The following is a 24,590-nucleotide window of genomic DNA, read 5'->3' as shown; positions in this document are numbered from 1 at the left end:
TTAACCCAAGCCACAACCTAGGGATCGGGCCTCTCCAAAGGGTTGCAAATTAAATCTGAGGGATTGTGACATGATTAATGGGGTTGTAAAAAAGAAAAAAAAACAGTCCTGCAATACAAATTGGTCTTCAGTTTTTGGAAGTTTCTCTAATCTTTGCTTTGTAAGATGTTGGATTATTTAACAAGTCCTCCAATAGCAAAAGGTCAGTGTGTAGGATTTATGGGGATATATTGGCAGAAATGGAATATAATGTAATTAGAATATTTTATTTAGTGTATAATCAGTTGGAAATAAGAATCTTTGTGTTTTCCTTGCCTTAAAATGAGCCACTTACATCTACATGGGAAGCAGGTCCCTGTCCATGTTTCGACACTTGCCCAGAACAGATAAACCAAACACTGGCTCTAGATAGGGCCATTCACGTTTTCACATTGGACACTGTAGTTAACAGACCATTTGCAATGAGCAGTCGTTTTGGGTCATTTATTGAAATGACTGATACTGTTGTTTTACTTTGGAGAACAGAAATGTCGTTTGCGTGGAACTGCCAGCCCCTTTAGGATCTTTTGTTGCTGTGACTGCAACAATTAATGTAAGTTATAGATATAGCACAGTATAAATCAAAAAATAAGAACACTTAAAGCAACATTGCAATGTGCACTGCAATTTTTTTAAAAAAGCTGCCATGAAATCAGAAATTTTAGTGCTGCAACAATCCCCCTCAAAAGCCTGCCAAATCCTGAAGGGACTTAACTGGTAAAAACTCCTAGATATCTGAAACGTGACACAAGCCTCAGAGGAGACGTTTTTTGTTAAAACAAAAAAACAATGCTTATCATATGTTTTTAAATGTAAAATCTTAATCTGCAAAGTAACTTTAGCTGTAGATAAACAGAACAGAGTGAAAACTAAAATATTTACCTAAGAAATGTAGGGAGAAGAAGCAGAAAGTAACAACAAGTAAAAATACTAAATTTGCACTGAATATACTACTAGTGAGGTAGTTTGCTTTAAAATAGCCCTTTTAGAAGAGCGATGTAACAACTGTACCTGCTCCAGTTGCATTAAAACACTGATGTTATTACTTTTTTCAGAGCACTGTTCCCACACAATAATGGTACTTATGCATAAATGATAATCACATTTCCTCACTGTTGCCCTTGGTGACTTCCTTGTGACATCCACTGTGCTTATGTATAAATGATGTCCACATCTATTTAAGTGTTACTCGCCAACACACATTATGGCCCCATGCTCTGTACTTTTACATGAATCTCGGTCCTTCACTATACACCACATTACACATGTCTGTACGCTACCGATTGACGTCCATTTAACACTTACATATGTGCATTATGGCTCTTATGTAAAATAAAGGAAGCAATTTTTCAACTCAAATCATAGCTGTTACTTAAAGCGAGGCTGGAGTGATACAATTACAATTGAGGAGTTAATTGACAAATCAGTGTGCAATATCGTGGGACATACGTCATACATGAGCCACATGAATTATTCTTTATTTCTTTCATGAAAATGTAAGAATTTTCTGCAGACATTGCACTTACAGAACGACACAAAAACTGCATTTCCCTCGGGCTTTTAGTGAAACCATTTGCTGTACCAGTGAGATAGCCCGCATACATAATATCAACCTTTATGGTCATCTGTCTGCTGAGGTGAAAGTGTGTACTCGGAGCTAATTGGCTTCAATATGGCATAAAACAAGCCTTTAATCTAACTCATGCTCTCCTAATCACACTGCCCTGTAATAACAATATCAGAAATCAAATTAATGGTGAGAATAGGTCTTGCTGTGGGCAGGCAGGGTAAGTGGGGGGAAATATCCGCAGACTGAGATGAAATGCAATTTGGATGGAGGAGAGGGGAAATGTTCTGAGGGAACTGGAGCAAGCATCTGTCTCCAACGAAGGAAATGTCAGGTCCTGTTAATCTTATCTGAATGGCTGCCTGCTGACGTGGATTTAATTTTACACAAGTGCACGCCCGCTAACTTGCGTGAGTGCACACCAGACAGACTGTACACACATGCATATACAGCATATACATGTACATGTAGTGTGGAGTATGGTGGTCACTAGGTACAAAACAGAACAACACAGGACAAAATATAACAAATTAAAGAACACAATCACAATTTAAAGAAGGCAACATTTTAGAAAACAGAGCAGCAAATCAGAAATCACAACAAGGAAAATGTAGCATCAACAAATATTTACGTCTGGACAGAACCCAAGTCAGTTCAGAGTTTACTACCTTTTCCGATTTGTAAAATGTTGTCTTTCCTGTTTTGTTGTGTTTTCTAAAATGCTGTTTTGTGTGGGGATGTCCCATTCTGATCTCAAAAACTGGCACTGGAGCCGATACAGGCATTTTTAAAATGATTGGTATATGCTCTATTTAGACCAATCTCATCCTTTGTTTTACATCACCTGTCACACGGGTGTTTCTACTGGCAAAGGTTTCATGCACAGGGAGTGTAGCCGTCTTTAACTCTACAACTCTTTGTCTCTCCTTCACTCCTCACACCACACAGTGAAGCACTACATGCCATTAATGACAGCAAAATGCAGTGTTTATTCATATTATATAATTTTTGGTGTATTGCAGAGCTATTCAGCTGCCATGCATACACACTGTACAGCTGTATTATCTAGGAAAGCAGAAGTATCTGACCTGGACTCAGTATCGGCAGATGATCAATATTAAATGACTTACATCGGGTTTGGGACAGAAATTTAATCAGTACACCCTCGTTTTGTTTCCCATTCTGTTGTGTTTTCTAAAATGTTATTGTGCTTTCTTGTTGTTGTCTTGTTTTCTTGTTGTGTTCTCTAATAATATTGTTTTCCTTTTTGTTATTTTTTTTCTCCAATGTTGTTGTGTTTTGCATTTCAACACCACCATAGATAACACATATGCAAAGTACCATTCCCCACACGCCACTGACCCACACCTCACCACTCAACCTGAGCACACATACTATAAATTCTTATTTCCTCAAATGGGAACATCGAGATGCAGCGAACATAAACAACACACCCTTACCTCCCACATATTCCCACAACGGCCCGAAGACGAACAACCACCCATTTACCCATCTACAACTCAATAAAACACACACACACACACACACACACATCAGAAGAACAAATAGTAAGGCTGATTCTGTCGAGAAGCTATAGCTCTGTTCCTTCACCACCCCCATTCCCCGAGCATTACCCATCATTCTCAGAGGCGACGGGCAGAGAGAGTGAGAGAAAGATACATGTTAAGTGAGATGGGAAATAAAGGAGTGAAGAGGAGGAGTGGGAGATGTGACAGCGAAAAGGGAGACTAGTGAGAAGAGGGAAAGGATGATAGGGGAGTGCCACATTTGCTCATCCTCAGGCCTCTGGAGCACAACACACATGCATGGCAGCCTCCGGCTCATCACGGGACAACAAGGGAGGAATGAGAACAAGAAAATGAAAGAGGGAGGCAGCAGATTCAAATGAAAGGAGAGATAAGAAGATCAAACTGTAACAAGGGACTAGGGGAGTCGAATTACAGAGTGAAGGAGAGCAGAAGGAGGGAGAAAGAGAACGTGACGTGGAGCGTGATGCTCCCAGAAGTAACTGTGGTGGGTCTTTGACACACTCAGGGACATTCAGGGTGGGCGAGCAGGCTAAGCTGCCTTGAACATAGATTAGTGGAGAGCCACACCAACACTGAGTGATGTTAACACTGAGCTCTGCAGTGAGTTGCTGCTATGGTTCATCCGTGGTCACAAGAGGGTTTTAAAAACCTAAAGCACTAATGTGATGTTGATATATTTGGCCAGTTTCAGAGTACCGAGTAATCATATGCTTTATGCTTTATTAACACACGGATTATGATGTAAAGCAGAAAACGAGGCAGCAAAGGTTATATGTTAATACATGAGAATCAGCACAGACAGAGGAATTATGGGCTGCGAGCTTTGGAGGGGATAAACCTTAGGGAAATATGTTGATGATTGCAGTTCATGCTATTTTGTTGATTAGCATATGAGTACAGTATTGAGGGTGCTGCCATATTAACTCACTGTCGTACACACTTGGCTGGGGATGTTCTGTGACACAGGAGTGCAGCAACATGAGGGGAGGCTAATTTCAGCAGTTGAGCAGATGAACAAATTATGGCACAGACCTATGCTACAGTCGCTACTAGACATGAGTGGTATTACAGTATAGAGATGACCAGTAATGAGTCCTAAAACCTGGGGATGAGTTTGCATTTCAGCACCTCCGGTTCCCTCATCTCAAAGTCAGTGGGTTTTTTTTTAATGGGTTTTTGGTTAGAAGCATTAAACAACGTCTGTGGTTAACACAAACTTAAGAGACTTTCACATTTTGAACCACACTGACCATGGTTTTATAGTCTCATAGTGTCATTTGTGTTAGGTTTCAAATTTAGGCTTCAAAAATCCTAGAAGTGGTGTTCATTTGTGAAGATTATTTTATCGTCTTATCTTATTTGTATGTATAAGAAACATTTGTTTAACACAGACCTTATTTTCAGCTTTGATCCAAAATACAATGGAAAAATCCCATAGGCTTTTTGATGAGGCAACCAGGGCGACGTTAGCTTCTGGGTTGACACCCGGAAGCATTATACCCGGGGCACTCTATACCAGAGTACTTAGAAATCCCAACAATGTGATTTTAAATACCGTCAAAAACACAGACCGACATCCTTCTTTTAACTTCATACCAGAGAGGCTGTGTTGAGGATGTTCTGCATGTAGTGGGCATGTGCCCTGGAGGTTAAGCCTCGGCCATGCTGCATGCGTGAGCAATGTGTGCATAGGCAGTCTTTCCTGTTGCAGCACTGCTGCAGAGCTGCCTACTGTTATAACTATTCCCCTTAATTAAAAGCACACACTCCACTCATTCATGAAGTCATGCAAGCTACTGCACTGTCAACACTATGGTTCTGCAAAGAAACTCTGTCACCAGAGATGCTGTCGGAGAACTTTTATACAGAAACAAGGTTGAGTAAAAGAGATACATTTGTATTTCCTCATGTTTGCAACAGATAAAGACATTGAAACTGTAGTATAAGGTGGTATAGAGCCAAAATAATTATAATTTTCATTGTCCATTTTTTCTAAAAACCATGCGTGTCATACGGAAAAAAATCAGCAAGATGTTTCTTTAGATGTGCTGCGGCTGAGCAGCAGCCGAGTCCCGCCTTAGCAGCACTGCTCATGCCGTTAATGTGGTCACTCTAACCTGGTAACATGGGTGCCAAAAAAAACAAAAAAAGATGTGAAAATCTTAATGACGGTAAAAGACAAAAATATGAATTCAAAAGGTGTATGGTTGTCTTTCTCTGGTTAATAAGGAAAATGGGTGTAGCAACATGACCTTCTGTTAAATCTCAGGAGTATATTGGAAATTGAGTTGACTTAAAATGGTAAGACAGTCTGCAGAACGTAGTGAACGAGTGAGCGCAGCACACCGATACCGGTATATACCGCAAACTCTGGTGGAATTTCACAAATGTGAAAACAGATACCGCCAAGCCTAGTTGCTACACTGCTTTGTATCATAAAAAGCATGGACTGCACTTGCAGACTGTCAATCATGAGCTCTGACTAAAATACAGCAGCCTACAGATAAGGGAAGAGGAAAAAGCAGGAAAGGAAAATCTCTCTCGCTGACAAAGTATAGCAAACCCTTCTCAAATGTCTTGGAGCAAGATAACATTTTAACAGGCTGCAACTCCAAAACCAGATCTCTTATGTGAAGCAGTCGAGGCGAGGCAATGTTCCCTCGTGCCACACCAGTTGGATGACTGAGTGAGCACTGTGCAGCGCTAATTTCGCTGCCAGCCTAGGGCACGGGAGCTGGGTCTATGTCCTCAGAATCGCTGCAACCTCACTGTGTATCTACACAAGGGCTTCTGTCTTTTTTTTTGTCCAACAGCTACCTTTTTTGACCTTCTCTGGGCTCCCTCCCTGTTCCCTCGCTTCTCTCTGTGGTGCTCTGATGTGAAGACAGGGTTGAAGCTCAGTAATTTGGAGTCAGAGATAAGGGCGGACGGAGGATATTACTTGTGGGTAGACAGTGATTGAATTGGCTCCAGAGGGTCAAACACACCTAAATGACAACACGGCGGAAACCTAGGACCCATTTATTTAACTCAGAAAAGCCTCGAACGACGGGCCTGCAACAATGGCAGAGTATGGGGGGATGCGATGATGAAATGCACCGTAGCAGAGCTGGAGGGGACAGTGGGGAGAAAAACAAAAGGACGCTGTGGCTTGCATCTCTCTCTGTGATCATGTGAGCCTAATTTATGTGCAGGAAGGAGACTAGATAAACCGACAGGGACATGAAGTCGGTCAGGTCATTTTAGGACTTCCTGGAGATAGGAAGCCCAAAGAGACAAAACAGCAGAGACTGCAGAGCAAAAACAGACCAAAAACTGAAAGGAAACAATAGTGTGAAGAGAAATAAACACACCTGTTTTTATGCACATTTTCAATATGTGCATAAATGCCTTTAATTCGAAAAACAACAATAGTCAAACTATCACAAAACTATTTTTTAGGTGTAAAAATAAAATAAGACAGACTGCAATGGAACAAGACCTTGACTACAATTACCACCTTGGGGTTGTATGCCAGTCAAGTTAAAGTTTATCTCTCGAGACTCATATATAGTGAAGACCTGTAAGGCATTTAACAAAATGCATGAAGTATATTTTTTGGCTAAAAAGGAAGTTATCACTATACTGACATGTATGATTCCAATGAATCATTTCCAGGGAGAAACATGGTGTCTTCATTTAGAGACTATTTTTACAGGGGAGTCAAAAATGCAGATAGGGAGCTTTATCACAGGGTTGCAAAAATGACAAGCTTGTGGTTGACTACCAGGGAAACTAGAGAAAATAAAGCTGTAGCGATGACAATAAACAATGCTTGACATATGGCTGTTGCTGTGAAGAAGCTGCAAATTCTAAAACATGGATGCTTAACAAACATTTTCCACCAACAACGTAGAAAATCTGTACAATCAGCACAGTTAAAGGTAGGCGCCCAAGATTAGTGTCATCAATTCAGTATATGACCAAATGTCTACCCCTCCTGTTCCTGAGTTACTGCACTGAAGAATAATAATACTAATTGTTTTTGCAGAACATTATAATGTCACTGTGAAGCTGACCTTTGACTTTTTGGATTTAAAATATCATTACTTTCTAATTTTTTTTCTATTCCTATTTTAAGAGCCAAATATGGATGCACTCGACTAATTATTTGGCTGTTCGATACAAATATTCAATTATTTTTTTCAATATAGAGTTTGAGAGGTTTGAACAGGCGTTGGGCGTGACTTTCAGGTTGACAGTGACATTCCCAGAATACAATAAACAGTGAGCCTTCTGAGCTAATGCTTCTAATGACACTAATGACAATTTTTTGCCTTCATATATCAAACAAAAGCCAGAGACTGTATCGTACTGAGTAGCTGTGAGCTATAAATTCACCATTTCTAAGCAGAAGGCAGAAGAAAATGTTATCTTGGAGCCTGACCAGCAAAAGCCTCTCTTCTTCTAGGAAGCTGCCTCCGTCTCACTCAGCTTGTGTTTGCAGCTGCCTGTGCCGCAAAGCGAGGAGAGCTCAGTCTGCAGCTAAATCTGGGGACAGAAAAACGGCTGCTCGACTTGAAGAATCTCAGTCAGCTAAGGGGTGTCCAACTGTTGATTCCAATCCTAAATTTTCAAGGGGCAGCGCTAGTGCCAAATTTGAAGCTACTGCCTCAAGATACTGCTGAGATTTCTCATTCATGACAAAAGGAGGGATGGACACATAACCCACAAACATAATGCCTTCAGCCACAGCTGTTGCCGGTACAAATGCATAAAAATACATTATAATAGACATGATGCATGAAGTGAGTTAAACATCCACTAGGGAGACAGAAAATTGCAGCGGATGAAAACATCAGATCTGTTCGAAGAGGTGAGAAGACTGTAACCTTACTCAAATGAATCCATGAAACAAACAAAACTGCATATTTCCCTCATGCTGCACTGTTTTTGTTGGCTCAAAGTTCAGCCAATTTTCTTTTAACTCTACCATTTTGTTGCGCTCTCTTCTTCGGCACTGGTTTAAGGGCATCCACCTAGAGAATTAGTTCCCCCAGCTTCATAGATGCACACATTTCTTTTGCAAATTTTCTGGAAATTTTGTTAAAATTTGCAATACATTTTGGGGCACCCAGTAGCTCAGTTGGTAGAGCAGCCACCCCATGTACAGAGACCATGTCCTTGCTGCATTGGCCACAGGTTCACTTCCAGCCTTTCCCCTTTGCTGCATGTCATCCCATCTCTCTCCCCCTTCAAGCTATCATATTAAATAAAGGCAAAAAGTAATCTAAAAAAATAAAAGAAAATTGCAATAAATTTGGATGGAAACTTGACTATAGTTGGGTTTAAATAGTGGGTGGGAATTGAAGTCTACTGTCTCATTTTCCATGCAAAATTATTTTTCCTTCTAGATGTGGCCATGCAGACAAGATATTCGGGTCAGTAGGACAGCTCAGAGTCCAGTGGACCACAAACTAATATTGTCCAAGATCACACAAGCATAACAAACAACTAACACATTTTTAACATATATATGGTTAAAGCAGCAATAATTAACTATTTTGGACAGCAGAACAAACTGGTAGCACAACATTGACATCATATTGATACCGTTTTGCAATATGAATATGGCAATTGTGGTTGCAAACATCTGCCTATTACACATCAGGTAGACAAAGAACAACAATAACATTCATCTGTTTGGTCACTGAATGAATGTAAAGCAACATCAGCTCTCCTTTTAGCTCCATTTAGGTTTTAACCAACACCTCTGGAAAATATCTGGCTTTTTGGCTGCTAAAAGTTCAACAGCGTTCAGCATCTCATCATTAACTGTGTCTATTTGCCAAGCAGGTAGTGTAGTGTACGTTTATCATAGGAACCAAAAGAGTAAGTTGTGGGCTGTAAATAAAACTGAGCTGACAGACTCTAACACACAAGAAAAAGAGCTGAAGTTCTCTCTGAGCTCATCATTACGGCTCCTTCCACATTACACATAGTCACAGTGCAGCTTTAAGAACGTCTGTCCTTGCATACTGCATGCCTGTCAGCTCATCAGTATGTGTAACTGGCTCGTTCGACTGCACTGTTATGCTTTGCAGGCAAGACAACATTTCATACACAACGCTGATTTATCCTCCGCTTTTCTTCGCCTCACTGAGACTCTACTTTGAAATGCAGTTGCTGAGTTTGACACAGTTCAGTAGATGACACCTGGAGCCAGAATCAAACTAGTCAATGGGCTTGAAAAAAACAAAAAATAAAGACACAACAGCTCTGATCAAACCCCTTGAGATTCCTCCTGAGCCCTCTGGCATGTCTGTTTGTGTGTCTGTGTGTGTGTGTTTGCATGCTTGGGTGGAGAAAATGCCTCTTTTACATGAAAAATGCACACATGAGTGGCCCCAGAAATAACAAACAAGCATGGAAAAACTATCCCAAAACAAGACCACATAATCTCAGAAGTCTGTGCCTCTCATCCCTAAAAAAATTCAAAGAAGAGGTGTAGCCTGCTTGCATGCTTGATAGTTACCCAGCGGTGAAGACGTGATTGACGTGGCTGCAGGATCGGAGCCTCCTTGGAATCGAGCCAACGCTTGTGTGGCTACCCTGCGCTGGCAGAGGGGGAGGAGGGGTCGGGGAGGCCTGGATGTGGAGTAACAGCAGCAGTGACCTCCTCACACACAGGGGGAGAACCTACGATACAAAGAACAGGGTCAGAATCTCCTCCCTAGTGGACCAAGGGAAATTTGATAAGAGGCTGAGAAAGGCACACCATTAAACAGCTGTCTTTTGGAGTTTAATCCTTTATTGTGACTGGGATAAATGCCAAAGTCCCTTTTCAGCCCTCCCTTTACCTACAGGCCCAATGACATTCAGACCTGGGAGCAAAGCAGTAACAGCAGGGGTTTTAAAACGCGGTAACACTAAGCATAAAGTAAAGGTTTCACCCAACCTTTGAGCGCGATAGCCAGAGCAGGGCAGCTGGGCTCTAACTCAGCAAACCTCTGTGACTCTGGCCTGGTTGTTGGGCTGTTTATTATCAGCAAACAGCACACTCAGGCCTGGAATATAGGACTGCTGAGACACTGGGTGCTGGCCGCTGGGAAGAAACAGGGAGTGAGGCGACGTGGGAGGAATGCCAATGAGTGTCCCCTCTCCTTCCTGCATGAGATTTCATTTGCCACTCTGGCACAGCACTGCCCTACTAAAGCTACTCTATCCTGGCCGCAGGTTTGATGGCAATGTTAACAGTCTCTTCTCTGATTCCAAGCCTCGTCCTGACCATTAACCAACTCTAATAACCGCACTAATCCGCTTTGATGCGGCGCGACCAGGCAATTTGCAGCAAAGATAGTGCACAGCTTGGTAACGAGGGCTCTTAAAAAATAAGAGGAAGATATTTAGAGAAAGTTTGTCAGCAAACAGGTTGCCTTCAAGGTGTGTCACATTTCCAATAAATCTAGCTGGGGAGCAGTGCAGAGGTTGGCAGCAAAAAAGGGAGAGCACTCCCTAACAGTTCAAAACAGATATAAAAGTTTAATGCCAAGCTTGCAGCAAGCAGCCAGCAGAAAGGGAATGAGCTGAACTATTTTCAGAGTAGTAAGTGGCATTCATAATTCACATTATAGTTTTATATGAGGGGAAATAGAAGATTCCCCCACTTATTGTCTTTCTCTTCTTGTCTGTAACACTTCTACAGAAATGATGGATGAGCTGTAACCTATGGGTGTGAATGTTTATTTACATATGTGTGAATGACAGACTATTTCATTGGTTTAATGCACTCAGTATGCTAAATTTTTCGTGCAGCATCCCGCGAGAGTGTCAAAATGAGACCGAAATGAAACCAGCCTGACGTTATATCACCGCCAACTGCAGGAGACAGTTTTCATTTTCAGATCAGGCAGGCAGAATCCAGCACAACAGCTATTCCAGACTCTCATTCTCAGTCAATTAAATCTTCCTGTTGACAGCAAATAATGAGTTATAATAATATGATGAAATTAATATGATCAAAAGTTGCCACAGATATTTATTCAGTTAGAGCCAGACCACCCAGAGAGAGGAAACAGCGGGGAGCAAAAGCGATAAAGGTTGAGCGACGAAGACATAATGTGGAGCAAACTGTTGAATACAGACATTATGTGTGCACAAACAAAGCAAGACAAGGTGAGAAAATATACAGAGCTGTTAGAGCGACGCTTGCCTCAAATTTTAAATTGTTAAATGTTAATCAACTGCAGGGGCAGACAATGATCAAGAAACATGTTAAAGGGATAGTTCAAATTTTTAAAAGTGGGATTGTATGAGGTTTTTACCAATAGTCAGTGTATTACACAGCAAATGTCAGTTGGCACCCTCAAAATTAAGAGAAGCAGACAAGAAAACTGCCATGGAAGTTAAGCAATGTACTGCTGTGAATGGGGGCAGCAGCACAACATATTTGAGCCACTTAAAAAAAACATTCAGTTCCAGTTTAAGTGTACGGTACATTCAAAATATTTTTACTGCTTAATCTTGCCATGAGTCAGCCATTTCAACAAGGGACTGAAGCCATTATCTATGATCTCTTCAAAGCCACCAGACTTTATGACAAGACAGTAATTTACCTCACAGAAAACAGGAGCTGCGGGTCTACAGCTGCCGCAATCACTTAGTTTGTGTTATTGTGTGACTTTGTTGAATCTGACTTTTGTTGTGTTTTCTCTCTTGCTTAATTATTATTATATTCTATTATAAACAGACCAGTAGCTAAAATATGGGACCACTTGGGAATGGGCCCAGAGTACAAGGGATCTGGGAGACTGTGCTAGTCTGAAACATGTTGGAATTGGGGGACCTGATCAGAACTGAGAGCTGCTCCTCAGACACATCTGAACAGACCCCTCCTGGAGGGGCGGGGAATCTGACCCACAACAGGCCACCCACCTCTTTCAGGTATTAAGGCCGCCTAAAGCAGACACGAGCAAAGAAAGCAAATAAGAGGAAAAGGACAAAAGAGCCCAAAATTAAAATTAGGACCAAAAAAAAAAGAAGCAGGAAATTTGCCCTGACTCGGTTGTCCTGATTTGCCCAAGACCAGCGATGCCCTCCAAAACCATGACAGTGCCTTTTCTTATTTTTATTAACTAACCCCCCACACCCTTTTATAAAACTTAACATTTTTTAATTGAATATGATTTTATCACCCTTCCTAACTTCCTGTCTTCCTTCTTTCCTCCCTTAATATCGCTCTTCTTATCCCCCTTTCGTAAGTACTTACTTTTGTAATTACTGTCCTTCCCTATATGTTTCTGCAAATCAGTGATATGATACATTTGTACACCATTACATAGCAGATATGTTGAAACTTTACTTTATGTTTCAACAACACTGTAGTAAATGAGCGGTCAGGTTAAGTGTTAGAAAAGATCATGTTTTGGCTTAAAACACCAGCATTTGGCGGCACAATCGCAGCTGGAAAAGTTGTTGATGTCTAGCCACGAAACAACTGGTATTGTTGTCTGCCTTCAGCTTGACTTCTGTTGATTTTAATGGCACAATGGCAGACATACCGCCTTACTAGATAACACTTGGTTTTGGTGGGAACATTGTCGCTGGAAATGACTCAACTGTCTCGCTAAAAGACACCTAGTTTTGGTGGCACAATTACCACTGGAAATGCCACAAACTTCTAGCTATAAAACAGCCCATATTGTTGTTTGTTAGTGTCAAAAAATGGTCTGCAGATTGGCATCTGTCAGTTTTGATGGCACAAATTGCAGCTTGGCAAGGGCAGAAATGCAGTCTTAATGGAAAAGAGTCGGGTTTTGGTGGTGAAATTGCGGCTGGAAATACTACTGATTTCTTGCTATATGTATGAAATGTATCTATGTAACAAATCTGTGGTGTGCAAAAATGTTCAATACCAACATTTTCTGGTGACTGGGCTGAATAAACTTCTGTTCCTACTATAGCCTGCAGACACCGAAGGAACCCACTGACGTCTGCCAATGCACTGAACAAATTAACAAAACCAGGGTCACTTTACATGAACATGTAACTTGGATTGAAATACAAATGGGGATCTTCTGCCATAACCACAGTAACTGCATTATCAGCCCACCCCCAAAGAATAATGAATGTCCACTCTACTGAATCAGACAATAAAACCACAAGAAATCACTGAGCTCACCGCTTCACCGCAGACAGAAAACAATACAAATGCACCACAAGCAGAACATTTATGTGAGTGAAAAGAAAAGTTCAAGGCAAGAATCAAATTTTGTAGCCTCTTCTGTCTGTGTAGTTTTCAGGTTAATCTGGAAGAAGACAGAAATACCCAACAATAAAGAGTCCCAAGGCAGTAATCTTGGGTATAAAATCCAGACTGCCTGTTGTAAACACCGGTTTATTATATCACTGATATTATTTACTTGCATCCCTTTGTACACACAGCAAAGATTTTTATACCAAGTGCTGGTCAGAATGTGAATGAAGGCTGTCTTTTGTGTCTTGGTTTCATGTTTACTGATAAACCACAAAATAATGGTGTCAGGTATGAAAACTCTACATAGTGACACACAGAGAGTGGCTTAAACAGCTAAATGCAAGGAGACTGCTAAGCAGTAATGTGTAAGAGTTTTTTTTTGTCTCTCTTATCCTCATGGTACTCTTTGATATAAAGTCATTCTCAGACCACCCGTTTCATTTGAAGTCACTAATGACTGAGTCAGCCTCATGCAGAGAGACAAAGTTTGCAACAGCATTTATTCCACTAATTTTGTACAAGCATTGTATGTTTCCATAGAGGGATTCTTTCATTATTTTTTTTACAACTTCAATAATGGAAATAGTTGTTTTTGTCTGTAGTTTGAGTTAGATATAGATCTAGTTCTGAGCTGGACAGTAAAATGCAAACAACTTGTCATTTTAATCAATTATTAACATGATTTCATTCAGTTTGAGGTTTTATTAGCTTGCAAACAACTCATGAATCATGAATGATAACAGAATATTTGGTGTTTTATCTTGTTTAAAATGGTGAGATGCTCTGATTTTACTGTCCAGTACAAGTTGTAGATATTTATGTAGCTCTAGATGTGGAAATAAAAGCCCGGTATAATGTTTCAGACCTGTAAAAGAAACACTTTATGGGGACAAAGAAAGCTATTGGAACAGAAGCTTACCCAGACATGACTTCAGCTCTGTATAGATGTAAAGAACTTACTACATCAGGTTTTTCCCCCGTGCCTGTCAACTGTGATCCTTCAACAGCTATTTACAGTAGTCAGCCCTGAGTGGCTTCTTGTCATTCATAAAATGTGTCCTACAAACCTCAATAAAGAGGTTGCCGGGGAAATACACTGTACCGGTTCACAGAGGACATTTATATAGTGGTATTAAATTCTGGAAATGTCACTAAGCATTAATGTTTCTTCTTTATATATATACAGTATATATATACATATATATACAGAGAGATATAGATAGAAGAATATATATTCTGGCATCGCCATTTTTAACTTAACATCATTTCAGTTTTCATCAACATGACTTTTACATAGTTTTGTCCCTTGTGTCCTTCACAGCTGTGTCCACTTTTAAAAGTAAAAGCAATTATGCTGTGTCACCTAGAATTCATGAATTTAACTTCTCCTATGCATCCACAGAAAAATAAACAGAAACGGCTAAAACCTCACTATTTAAAACCAAACTTAACCTTATCTCTGCTTGCTTTAAAGTAATACATGTTTTGTTTTTGTTTTTCAGCAAAAATGCATGTTTGACAGGAAAAAATTATACTTGGATTATACTGCATGAGTTGCGCAAGAGTAAACTGAAGTTTTGATATACTTTTGCTATTGTTAAAAGTGATCCCCAATCAATCACGAATCAGTATGTCTGCCATTTTCCGTGGAGGCATGCGAGAAAAACAACATTTTCTTACTAAATACAAGGTAACACAGCATGACTCATTAACAAATGGTTATTTTGTTAGTGAAATATTCCTTAAAGTAAAAGATCTGAGCACTTCTTCCACCACTGCTTGTGAGTGTCCACGTTGGTTATTCCTGTCTGTCTGTGGAGTATATGTGGGTGCTTAACTGTATGGGGTTGCGGGTATTTAAATGCATTTTAATGTAATTTTGAAAGGTGATGTGCTAAAATTGCTTTGGCTTGCCTTTTCTTGTGTGAATGCACTGCATAATTAAAAACCTGCTTAGAACTGGGACACCAGCAAAGTTGTAGAGTGTGTAGGCTATAAAGAGCTCAAAAAGTTCAGGAGAGCCTGGAGAGGGCCCTCAAGCATCTGTCGATTTAACTGTGGGTCAGTCCTGAGCCCTTGTAGACTTATCATGAACAGACTCCAAGTGTGCAAGTCTGTGAGGATGAGCACTGGGAGTGGGCCAGAAAGCCTGTGAGCGTGCACAGTTCTATCAGCCCACAGCAAAGCTGAATATTGTTAGTTATTCGAAGGAAAATCAGCCCTAAATTGTACCCCCCCATCGGGATCCCTCCTGATCCTCCTGATTAACAGTCTGCCACTGGGCTTTCATCAATGATTAAAATGTTGTTGGGAAACATAAAAAGCCACTAGACGATGCACTTTAACCACTCAAACAAAACCTGATACTGTATATTATGTGGATATTGCATGATTGCATGTGCTACACTGGATTTTATTTTATTTTTTTGACATGCTTTGAAAAGATAATATATAGTTTTTTGCTTCAGGAAAGTGAGCGGGACAAATATCATGTCCTTGACAGATACATATCCTGACAGACAGCTAGACAAACGGCAAGCCAAACAGAGCAATGGTTAGACCTTAAGTGCAGCTCTGTAACTCTTTCACACAGCAACACTGACACTAACATGATGTATTACTGAATACTAACATTCCCTTTCTATTTCTTCCTCACTTCCCCTGTGGCCACCCACTGACCCTGAGTGTTTAGCCGCCTCAAACAACAACGCTTCAAAAGGACTTCAATCTGTCCAGGCTTTCATGGAAGACACCAGGTTGTCAAAGCATCTCTCTCCATAGTCGATAAGGGGCACTCAGCATCCCAAGCAATTCACACGCATCCTCCTGCAAGCTTTCCCCTACCAGGATAGGGGTATGAGAGTTTAGTCATATAGCTGCAGAGGCTGCTTGTCAGTTTAAATAGGACAGCACACTGAGGTGCACTTCAACCACACAACACAATTCATCATCCACAGTGTTAACCCCCACTGTCACATTCACGCTGGCCACATAATGAAGCGTTTTGTCATCGGGAATGAGTGTGCACTCATTCAGAAAAGTCTCCGTAATGTCCCACAGGCATGAAATAGCTTTTGACAAGAGTGGTACGTTATGGATTTGGATTGACATAATTGAATCAAACTTATGGAACAGACTGGAGATTAAAAGTGGTTGTTAGTCAGGAGGAAGACCTACTGTTAACAACGTATTGTTAAGAAGAAAAGGGAATCCTGGAGGGAAACACAGAGTAATTAAGACATGTTTACACTGAGAGATCAAAAGGCTGTATTCTCTGACAAAAGGAGTAACCGAGCTGATGTTATGAAGTGATGAAACATAGTTGCTGGTGGGCAAAACACAGGCAGTGCCAATGATGATTCTATTTTAACCTGGATGGTACACAAGAAAGTACATGATTAGCACTGTAACCATGGTGTAATCTTGTGTGGTAGTTCGGTGTATAGAAAACAGCTGTAAACAGACAGAACTTGACAGTGAGCTCATACGATAACTGCATGACACATTTCATTTCAGGTCAGCTAACAAATGAATCATAATTAACCTACATAAAATTGATAATTTTCTTCAAAGTGAAAACTTGAGATGTAGTTATCTATACTGTTAGTCAGTGCTGTTGAGTCAAGTTGGTTGCAGTTATGTCTAACTCAGCCAAAAAACTGTCCAGTAATTTATGTACTTTATCACATTTAATATTTACTATGCACAACCTCGCCAGCCAAGTCTCTGGGATCTCGCTTGGATTTAAGAGTAAAATAGACATGCAATAGTCATGCTATGTGGAACTGAGGTGCCATCTTGTGAGTTGTGCCCTGGTATCTCTGTTGCGAAAATGGATGCTTTCAGTCCAAAATTATATAGCTGACAGTGTCTGTGTATGTAAGTGGAGGTAATGTATCGGGTTTGTAATCCAGCCTTGGGCTGTCGAGTCAACTGATTTGTTGTTTACATAGGTTGTATAAATAACAGACGTAGCTACCGTGACATCTAATCACTCACTCTACATAGCACTTAATAGTATTTTCATCCTACTCACTCCTACTTATCATCATGTTGCATCTGTACACTAATTTTTAATAAGTCTTTAAAATGTGATTTGTTATGACATTATTCGCAGAAAGTAGTTCACATGCCATGGCCTACAGAAAAATATACTGTATACAATACAATAGGGACTGATTCTGGACACTGTTTAATTGAAAGTGGGGCTAGTATGTAATAAAATAACTAATTCAACCCAGTACAGAGGATGAAAAAAAGTTTGATCAGACACGACAGTGAAAAGCAAAAATACTTGAGAAAGGAAGAACAAATCATGATAAGGCAGAGAGTGAAATACTGGAAAGATAAAGAGCATGACAGATGAATAGGTTAGATATCCTATATACTGGGAGAGAAGTGCTGAGCACATCCAACAAGAGATCCCAGGAACATGGCAGCAGTCTTGGTCCAACAGTTCCCATTAAGCCAAGGTGTGTGGGATGAGAAGTGAAATGCGGGGAGGACTTGCTGTCATTCTCACTCATTTCAAAAGAATGTCAGCAATCCCACAGCAGGTCCCCGCAGTCAGTGTGTGGAATGAGAAGTATCTTTAACATTACATAGCAGCTGTGTCCCAGGGCACACTAAAACTAAAGTCTTAACAGGACAGAGATGTAGTGTTTTACAGTTATACAGCACAATGAGTGGCCAATATGTTTCACCCGCCGCCAACAATAAAAACTGAGCTGCTGAGTTGACCTTTAAGTCTATTGTGGGGTTATTTCACTGTAATTTGGTTGTTAAAATAACATTATTGTCACTTAGTGTTGTGGCTTCTGTTCTGCTGAGAAGGTCTTATTAAAGCCAGTAGAGCAGCTTTGTCTTATAGCCGGTGGCTCCCAAGCATTATTGTTTTTCCAAAGCACTTTTTCTGCATTCATCCCTAGTGGGGTAATTAAAAAATACATACAGCAGAGAACAAGCACATAAATCTCAATAAAATACACACAATGAAGTAATGCAATGAGTAGATAAAGCATTAAAGTACGCTATTATGACTGAAAGTACTTTTACGTACTTTTGGGGCAGTTTTCCATGATTTTGGGCTTCTTACTTCAAATATAAATGCTACTCTACATAATGATATTTAAGACATATATGTATGTATATATATATATATATGTGTTTCAGACTTTTGGGGAGGGTAATTTATCTCAGCTAATCATACGCACAAAGTAAGATCCATAAAGAAATGGTTTTCCTATTTTGTTGTGAAACAACTTGACTGGCCTCTATAAATGAGCATTAATTAACATGGTTTACCAAGAGGTGGCTACTATGTCATGGTCTATTTCTGATTATTTGGTATTTACAAATCTGTCTAAGAACTATTAAATTGTCCATATTCATCTGAGACTTTCAGTTTTTTGATTTAGAATTAATAGCCAACCAGCTAGGAAGACTAAAGCCACTGCTACTGAGGTTTGGCATTGGCGGCTTGCCTGTTGGAGCGGGCACCCTTGTACAGAGGTTCGCCTCAAACCTGCAGCCCTTTGCTGCATGCCATCTCCTCTCTCTCCCCTTTTCACGCTTCAGCTGTCCATATAAGGTAAAGGCAAAAGTAAAAAAATAATCTTTAAAAACAAAACAAAAAAAAGAAAAGAAAGGAGCCAGGCCATAGATGTACAATATTACTCACATTTTAGGTAAAGAAATCCCTGTATTCCCTGTATTGACCACACATTTTTACTGCTAGAGAAGGTAACGATAACTTAAGGCCAAGACAACAATAATTTAAAATTAAAATGTTAATTAACAGTTGTATATTTGCATATGTTTTGTCAAAGCCACAGTGAGCCAACAGAGAGGAGCTAAAAAGCTGCTTTTGGCTCCAGAGCTTCAGATGCTCACCGCTGCCTTAACTCATTCATCACCGTCATCAGGTCAACATTTGGTTCTTTACCAAATACCCAAACTAAACATTTTCACAAGCCCCAGCTGTACTTCATGTTTAGTGCCAATTAGCAAACGTTAGCATACTAACACGCTAAACTAAGATGATGGCCATGGTAAACGTGTTAGCATTGTGCCCGAGTACAGCAGCACAGAGCTGCTAATGGCCTGTAGACTCGAGTGTGAAAATCACCTCTCCAGCATCAGCTTCAATCAATTTCTGCAGTTGCCAAGTTGTCAATCTTACCATGCAGCCAAAATGCAGAATAACAGAGACAGCACAACCAAACAAAACTCTCCTTCACAATTATCTCTGCAAAAACAATTTATCCAGAGCATATGTGAAGTACAAAATGGAAACCCCTGCGCTGCCATAATTCAAACAAACATGATGTAGCACCTTATCAACAGCAGAACATATCTACAGATCTTATTTGAAGAACTCATCTGTTTTCTTCACCTTCCTTGTCAACAAGAGTCAGAGTGCTGGCACAGAGTTGAATAAATATCTGTCCAGCCTGGTGTTACAGCCTGGTGCCCAGCAGAGGTGGCAAACCAGTGACCGTCTCTGAGCATGTCCTCTCCATTTCTGTGTCCTTGCTGCCACCCTGCCCTCTCATTGCTGTCACTCCATTATTCATATCTAAGCCTGGCTGAGACTCGGCCATAGGTAAAACAAGACGGATTCGAAGCAGTGGCGAGGCCATATAGTCGGTGCAGCGGGGGGTTTGCCCTCGGGGGACAGAAGCTAATGAATAATGGCAGTATGATGCACACACTTTTACACGGATGGCTGCTGTGTGGATCAGAATCATAACCCTTGCTGTGACAGTGTTGTACTTTACACATGAAGCTACAGGATCACCAGCAGAAAGTTTATTCCTGCAGTGATGCTGTGACTGGAGCGCACCATGAGTCTCTTTGAGCACTATATCTAAAAATGCAAACGCATGTTCTGTGCAATGAGAGAAATATGCTTCTCCACAGTGAAATGATTATATGAGGAGACATGACTGGTAAAAATATAGATGCAGGAGTGTTTCCACCCACCTACAGCTCCTGTGAGCCGGTGAGCTTTTTGTGCTTTGATGCTTGGTTTTTTTTATTTTAGGAAGTTTTCATTTCTTGCCTTAGTTTTTCATTTAACCACTAACAAAATCTTACCCTAACCTTTGCGGTGCCTTTCATGTAACAAACAGGTGAATTGTTGTGCCTGATTGATGCTATTGTCACCTAATCAGTGGCATAATCATCACATAATTCATGTCTGAAATAAATAATTTGTGTTCCTGGGTAATAATTTCTCGTAATTTTGCAAGATTGTGTGATTATACCTCAACTTCTGAGCAAAGACATTTTTGAGAAAGGACTGCTGTCCACTGTGGACTTTAAATAAATGTAGTTGTGCTAGATTATGTGCAGCAACTTGTCTAATGAAAGTAGCCAGCACTAGCTCCAAAAGTCATCGTGCATTCAAGTAGGATAGGATAATGAAAGGAATCAACTTTGCTGTATTAGAGCCTGTTTACAGCATGCATTTCAGTGATCCAAACATAAGTGGAAAGCCAAGAAACATTACAATTTACCTGTGTCTTTCATGTGTCTCCAGACCACTAGTGTTCAAATTCTGTTACTGCCTACATCAGTTGCGCTAGAAGTTCAAAGGGCCCTGCACACTGTTATTATGTCCACACTCTCGCCAGCAGCTCGCTAGTCACCTTAGTGGTTGTGTCGGTACAGCTGGAGGTATCGTTCTCATCAGAACTCAACAAACATCTTTTTCCATATGCAAAATTATGGACAGACGCACACTCAGTATAACTCGACAAGTTGTCGAAGTGATCGGATTACAGTGTCTTGCAGTGATGCTTGGGTCAGGGGTTTTTTAAAACCCGCACCAACCTTGCCCATTATTAACTTAGGGCTGTGTGGTATGGGTATATATATATATATATATATATATATATATATATATATAGAATCTCAAAAGCTCTTCATTAGAACTGAGAGACAGAAACAGACATTACAAATTTTCTTTCCCAAAATTACCTAACATTGCTGGAATGACTATTGGTACTTTGAAAACATATTAACACAATTCTATTCTTGATCAATAACCACTAATAATGTAGATATAATGACTAAGTGGGTAAAGGGAAATATTAAAACAAGTAAAAATGTCTGATAAGTTGAGAAAAGGTCACCGATTTACAGTAATCAAACTGTTAAAATCAGGAAAAAAAACACAATTTATTCCATATCCCAATATAACAAGATCCAACATCAAAGACGATATATAGTCTCATACCATGATACGATAAACCATCTTTATATTGCCAAGCCCTAATGGTGCTCATTTTATAGTCTTCTACTTTCACATGCTTCCAATCCAGAGAGCAAGAGCATCAACTTAACAAAAGAAACACGCAACAACTGAACTCCCACTTCTGCGGCGCACTGTGTCTCCTCCTGCCTCCGCCACACCTACCGCACAGCACAAGAGGAGAGAGGGAGAGACCCCGCACCGACGACAGAAGATAATATATTTCTCTCCTTTTCCCTGATGGTCTGATTAAGTCAGTAAATTTGTTGCTTGTTGCATTTTAGAAATGGACTCGCTGAGGCGGTCTGAAAAGTCGCCACGTTGGCAACACTGGTTGTATGATTGTGTACGAAGGATTCCAGTGGTGGAGCACAGCTAGTAATATTTCACGTGTGCAGTTACTGCTTCAGTTGTCGCCTCAATCCCACATGCCTCTGGGAATATGTTGGCCGGGCCTCGGTTCTGCTGCAATACTTCTCCTGAACTTTGAACAATTTCAGTTTCCAAATGGGAGGACATTATACGCTGCCCATGTATCCAGTCAGACGTGAAGTTTTTGCCCCTGAGTGTCTGGCAACTGGGGCTCTCCAGAGGGTTAAGTGTTGAGATTACTTGCAGGCCATCTTCTCTGGTAATGAACCCTGTCTGGGTACCAAGATGTAGCTGAAAGGGCGCAGTAGCCAAAGGAAGCCTCTTCCTGCTGATTGCCGGTCTTAAATAGCTTTTTTTTTCCTCCACTGAGAGACACAACCACAAAACTTTACAGCTCCTTATGAATAATAACGATGACACCTTGTGTTATTGCAGCTGCTGATAGTCCGTCTATGATATCTTGGACAATAAATATGAACATAAAATCTGTTTTCCTCCACATTAAAAGTGCCCCTGATACACAGCGATTGAATAACAATTTAACTGGGCAACAGAGGTAAATTAGCGTTGCCAAGCCTGCTGTGCAGCTGAACCCCACTTGTCACCTCTTCTTTTAACTCTCACTTAAGGATTTTCACTTAAAGAGTGTTCTCCTGTGAACCTCTCCCTCTATGTACAACCTCCGTGTGAGCTTCTGGAAGATGTTGCCCTCAGGCACTGTTCCAGTATCAGCTCACCCCGCCCACATCCCTCCATTAACCGTCAGTAAGACCATTTCTGTCTGTCTGTGCTCTGCATACATAGACGTCCTCAAAACCTACCTTTATCGACCTAAAAAAAGGTTTTAAGGTGAGCTCTAACAACATCCTCCACAAACCTTGACACTGGCGAGCCCCCGACGTCAGCATTATCCATTCCTATACCGTAAAAGCCATTAGATGTAATTGCATTTTTTATGAAGCTCCCATAGAAGTGTGCAGTGTTTAATCAATGGAAAGGCTTTCATTTTTAGGAGAGGTCACAGGCTTTGTGTGAGGTTGTCTTACAATCCTCCTTGAAGGGTCATCCAGGTCTATTACCCTGCAGGTCAGCATCACGCCGCACCCTCATGATTCCACTCAGAAAGTGGAGGAGGCCTTCTTTCTGTGAGATCCCCTATATGGTCTTATAATCACCCACGGAGCTGCTGTAATGGGCTTTCTGTTGACTGTGATAGATGTTATCTTGCTCTGTGTGATGGGTTACAACATGACTTGCTATCAAAAGAACATATAGACCTGAGTGGACTGGGATTAATACTGAATTTTCTTTTTTTCTAATTCAGAGACAGATGGTATAAGAAGAAAAAAAACAAGTTCTTTTGGTGTTGGATAGATTTTGGTCATACATGGAGGAACACTGCACTGCTAATTCCCATGAGTTAATGCTATAGGATAAAAATATCCCTAAAGACCTCACTAGGATCCTCTGAAACAACAAACCAAAGTGTTGCAGTGGGAAGTGTACAGCATGGCTACATCATAAATATTTACCACCCATGTCCAAGGGCATCGGAAGCAAGGAGAAGACAGAGGACACATCCGCTTCAGTGCTAAAGAGGATTAAGTTGTCCCCTGCAAAAATCCAAAACAAAAAAAAAGTATTGCATGGATCAACCCAGCTACTGATTGTAAACAGGGTGGTTTGATGGTGACATCCTTCCCCTAACAGGTGAAGCAGAACACTTATGCCGGGTTCAGACTACACGACATGTTTGTCCGTTCCACCAGTCACTTTGTCAAATTAGGCGGTTATGGAGTCTTTAAACCTTGCCGTGACTTGGCTGGCAGACAAACAATCGTCGCTGCTCGTCTTTCACAATATGCATGATGTCATCAGATTATTCTTGTCCTATTTTCATTATTGCTATTATAATTATTTCAATCGCTCAATCCCCACCAAACTGTTTTTGTAGTAACTTAATAAGTACAACCAGACGGCACGAGCTACATTTACTGCTGCATCAAAACCATGCAATTCACTGAATTCTCAACAACTAGTTTCTGCAAATGTTTCACAATAAAGCGTGTAATGGAACGAAGTGCTGTGTTTGAAATGACGGCACGATGCATTCAATTTAACTGGGCAAATGGGAGTGGATTTAAAATGAAAATAGAAATACTACAGAGGGAATGAGGAATAAAGGCCTGTTTCAAATACAGCTGGTCACACCGAAAACGAAATGGCTCGACTCAGTCATTAAACCCATTAATTAACATTGCTGTGTTGCTAACAGTTATCTCTATCACTGTGCATTGATCTCTGTCAGAGGCGCAGCAGCGGTTTCATAACAAACAGTGAGAGAAAGCAAAGAGCTGAGCAAACCATTACGCTGTGCACAGCTGTACAATGAAACGAGTCAAATTTGTGGTGAAGGTGTGGTTGTGCAGAAATCACAGGGATTGGCTGAATTAGCATGAATTGTTGCCATCGCAACATCATGAAAACCTGAAGGGACTAACTACCTGCCCTGCAGCAAACAACAGCCAGACAAAGTTAGGACAAGCTGGTAAAGAAAGTGGAACATACAGC

General features: G+C 40.6%; 1 protein-coding gene across 2 annotated transcripts in view; it reads right to left on the bottom strand.

The window, feature by feature from the left end:
• Positions 1–24,590, bottom strand: part of drp2 (dystrophin related protein 2) — a 214,657-nt gene that overhangs the window by 141,285 nt on the left and 48,782 nt on the right. For both annotated transcript variants that reach the window (XM_088080931.1, XM_088080933.1), the window contains exon 2: positions 9,671–9,834. The gene's annotated coding sequence lies outside the window, so the exon portion shown is untranslated. The remainder of the gene's footprint in view (positions 1–9,670; positions 9,835–24,590) is intronic.

This window comes from Plectropomus leopardus, chromosome 8 (genome assembly GCF_026936395.1).
Source record: "Plectropomus leopardus strain MGB_pleo_1.0 chromosome 8, ASM2693639v1, whole genome shotgun sequence".
NCBI classification, from domain to species: domain Eukaryota; kingdom Metazoa; phylum Chordata; class Actinopteri; order Perciformes; family Serranidae; genus Plectropomus; species Plectropomus leopardus.
This window is presented reverse-complemented; position numbering and strand designations above follow the sequence as displayed.